Source organism: Triticum dicoccoides, chromosome 3A (assembly GCF_002162155.2).
Source record: "Triticum dicoccoides isolate Atlit2015 ecotype Zavitan chromosome 3A, WEW_v2.0, whole genome shotgun sequence".
Lineage (NCBI taxonomy): Eukaryota > Viridiplantae > Streptophyta > Magnoliopsida > Poales > Poaceae > Triticum > Triticum dicoccoides.
In genome coordinates this window covers 17,791,002-17,795,458 of record NC_041384.1, presented here as the reverse complement: position 1 = coordinate 17,795,458, position 4,457 = coordinate 17,791,002, and positions in this window count along the sequence as shown.

The window sequence follows — 4,457 nt, the reverse complement described above, 5'->3', positions numbered from 1 at the left end:
ACGTCGTGACCGGCATGATCAGTACAGGAGAAATGAGCAGTATGATCACCGATTCGACCGTGATGATCGACGTCGAGTGCCAACCCCTCCCCCGAGGAGTGGGTCATATGCGCCTCGACGGCAAGATGACAGACGCCCTCATAGTGTTGGGCAGAGGATTCCATTCGACCCCAGAGACCCAGGCTTTGATGCGAGATCCATCCTCGTTCAAGGTTTGGTTGACAGGAACAGAGCTCATCGAGAGGGCCACAACAGAGATGCGCCTGCCAGCAGCAGAGCACGTGCCTCGGGGCCAGAGTGTTTCAGTCGAGCCATCAGAGCCGCAGTGATTCCTCCCAACTTCAGGCTGGCGACTGGGGTCAGCAAGTTCACCGGCGAATCTAAGCCTGACACTTGGCTTGAAGACTACTGAGTGGCTGTACAGATCGGCGGTGGCGATGATGAGGTGGCCATGAAGCATTTGCCTCTCATGTTAGAGGGCTCAGCCAGAGCGTGGCTGAATCAGTTGGCACCCAGCAGCATCTACACTTGGGAGGACCTCTCCCGAGTGTTTGTCACAACCTTTGAAGGAACATGCAAGCGACCTGCAGGCCTTACAGAGTTACGATCTTGCGTGCAGAAGACGAATGAAACTCTGAGGGAATACATCCAGAGGTGGATCACACTGCATCACTCGGTTGAGAATGTGCCAGACCATCAAGCAGTTTGTGCCTTCAAGGAAGGCGTTAAATACAGAGAGTTGAATCTGAAGTTCGGTCGAACTGGAGAGATGTCTCTGAATCGGATGATGGAGATTGCCACCAAGTACGCTAATGGTGAAGACGAGGACCGACTCCGGAGTGGCAAGCACAAGGCAGTCGCCCAAGAAACCGGAGGAAACTCCAGTCGGAAACAGAAGCGGAAGGCCGAGCTAGCCGCTCCTGGGGAGGCCCTGGCCGTAGCCCAGGGAAACTTCAAGGGAAAACCCAAGGGCACCTGGAAGCCCAAGAAAGTCAAGGATCAGGATGGAAACGATGTTTTGGATCTGCCATGTCACATCCACACCAAGAAAGATGAAGAGGGTAATTTTATTTACCCAAAGCATACCACTCGACAGTGTCGGCTCCTGATCCGGCAGTTTCAGGGCAAACAGCCCAAGGATAAGGAAAAAGAGTCGAACAGAGTCGAGGACAAGGAAGACGGTGACGATGGATACCCCCAAATCAATTCCACCCTGATGATTTTTGCTGATGTCGAGAGAAAAAGTCGACTGAAAGTCATTAACAGTGAGGTGAACATGGTTGCTCCGGCGACACCCAGTTATTTGAAATGGTCGCAGACTGCCATCACCTTCGACCAGTCCGATCACCCTACGCACATTGCCACCCCTGGGAGGCAAGCTTTGGTGGTGGACCCAGTTGTCGAAGGCACTCGACTGACCAAAGTCCTGATGGATGGTGGCAGCGGCTTGAACATACTATATGCTGAAACATTGAAAGGGATGGGCATTCCGGTGTCCAGACTCAGTACCAGTAACATGAGCTTCCACGGAGTCATTCCTGGGAAGAAGGCCATGTCACACGGACAGATTGCTCTCGATGTGGTTTTCGGCGATTCAAAGAATTACCGCAAGGAAAAGTTGACATTCGAGGTTGTTGACTTCCAAAGTGCCTATCATGCCATTCTGGGCAGGCCAGCTTACACACGCTTCATGGCTCGACCATGTTACGTGTACCTCAAACTGAAGATGCCTGGCCCCAAAGGCGTGATCACCGTTACCGGCAATAGGAAGAAAGCTGAGGAGTGTTTTCAGAAAGGATTGAAGATTGCTGACGCTCAGATGGCAGTTGTTGAGCTGCAAGAGTACCAGAAGACTGCTGATCCGAGTGAATTGCTACGAGCCAAGAAGCCTGCTTCAGAATCTACTTTTCAGTCGTCCGGTGAAACTAAGACAGCTCACATTCACCCGACCGACCCCAGCGCTGCTCCGACTCACATCTCGACGACGCTCGACTCCAAATAGGAAGAAGCGCTCATCCAGTTCCTCCGTGAGAACTGGGACGTCTTCGCATGGAAGCCTTCTGACATGCCTGGAGTTCACAGGGGGCTGGCTGAGCACCGTCTACGAGTCGACCCGAAGTTCAAGCCCGTGAAAGAACATCTTCGACGGTCCGTCGTCCAGAAGAGGAAAGCTATTGGCGAGGAGCTGGCTCGGCTCTTAGCAGAGGAGTTCATCCGAGAGATTTACCATTCCGAGTAGCTCGCCAATGTTGTCATGGTCCCCAAGAAGGACAAGTCACTTCGCATGTGCATTGATTTCAAACATATCAATCGGGCCTGCCCGAAAGATCATTTCCCCCTCCCTCGCATCGACCAAATAGTCGACTCGACTGCGGGATGCGAGAGATTGTCTTTTCTAGACGCCTATTCCGGGTACCATCAGATCCGTCTGTATGGACCCGACAAGATCAAAACAGCTTTCATCACTCCATTTGGATGCTTCTGTTACGTCACCATGTCGTTCGGCCTCAAGAACGCCGGAGCCACGTTCATGAGAATGATTCAGAAGTGTCTACTCACTCAAATCAGTCGGAATGTGGAGGCATACATGGATGATATTGTGGTCAAGTCACGGAAAGGTTCCGACCTGTGGGCTGACCTTGCTGAAACCTTTGCCAACCTCAGGAGGTATGATATCAAGCTCAACCCATCAAAGTGCACGTTCGGAGTTCCAGGTGGAAAGTTACTCGGTTTTCTTGTTTCCGAACGGGGGATCGATGCCAGTCCTGAAAAGGTAGGCACCATACTCCGGATGAAGCGTCCTGTACGCGTGCACGATGTCCAAAAGCTTACAGGCTGCTTGGCCGCTCTAAGTCGATTCATTTCTCGTCTCGGTGAAAAGGCGTTGCCTCTTTATCGACTGATGAAGAAGTCTGACAAGTTCGAGTGGACTCCAGAAGCTGACGCAGCATTTGCAGAGCTCAAAGCTCTGCTCACCACCCAGCCGGTGCTCGCTGCCCCAATCAGCAAAGAGCCTCTGCTGCTTTACATTGCAGCCATAGGACAAGTTGTCAGTATAGTACTTACGGTCGAGCGGGAAGAAGAAGGAAAGGCCTTCAGAGTTCAGCGCCCAGTCTATTATCTGTCTGAAGTTTTGACCCCTTCAAAACAAAGATACCCTCACTACCAGAAGCTTGTATATGGGATTTACATGACCACGAAGAAGGTTGCACATTACTTCTCTGACCACTCCATTACAGTCGTCAGCGACGCCCCATTGTCAGAGATTCTGCATAACAGAGATGCAACTGGTTGAGTGGCCAAGTGGGCGATTGAACTCCTTCCCTTAGATATCAAGTTTGAAGCAAAGAAGCCTATCAAGTCCCAAGCAATCGTAGATTTCATCGCCGAGTGGATTGAACAGCAACTTCCGACTCAAGTTCACTCGGAGCACTGGACCATGTTCTTCGATGGATCTAAGATGTTGAATGGTTCCGGTGCTGGAGTAGTTCTAGTCTCCCCCCGAGGAGATAAGCTCAGATATGTTCTCCAGATTCACTTCGTTTCCTCCAATAATGAAGCAGAGTATGAAGCACTTTTGTATGGGTTGCGCATGGCCATTTCACTCGGCGTTCGTCGCCTCATGGTCTATGGCGACTCAGATTTGGTGGTTAATCAGGTGATGAAGGAGTGGGACGTCAGAAGTCCAGCTATGACTGGTTATTGCAACACAGTGAGAAAGCTAGAAAAGAAATTCGAGGGGTTAGAGCTTCATCACATCCCCCGACTAAAAAATCAAGCAGCTGATGATCTGGCAAAGATAGGCTCCAAGAGAGAAGCCATTCCCAGCAATGTGTTTTTGGAGCACATCCGCTCGCTGTCAGTCCAGGAGGATCCTTTCACAGAAGAAGCCCCACAACCGAAAAGTGCCACAGATCCGACTGAAGTCGAAGTTCCTTCTGTGGTCGACCTAATCATGGAAGTCTTGGCAATCACTCCCGACTGGACGATACCGTACATCGCGTATATCCTAAGGAAAGAGCTCCCAGAGGACGAGGAAGAGGCTCGATAGATCGTCCGCCGATCCAAGGCCTTCACAGTCATAAAGGGACAGTTGTATAGAGAAAGCGCGACTGGAATCGGTCAGAAGTCCATAACACCAGAAGAAGGTCGGATAATCCTTGATGATATCCACTCGGGGACCTGTGGTCACCATGCGTCCTCTTGGACCATTGTGGCTAAAGCATACCGAGCGGGATTTTACTGGCCTAGAGCAAATGAGATGGCAAAAGAGATGGTCGACAAGTGTGGAGGGTGCCAGTTCTACTCCAACATGTCACACAAGCCTGCATCAGCCCTGAAGACCATTCCACTCGTCTGGCCCTTTGCTGTTTGGGGACTAGACATGGTTGGTCCACTGAGAACAGGCAGAAGTGGTTTCACTCATGTGCTTGTGGCAGTCGACAAGTTTACCAAAT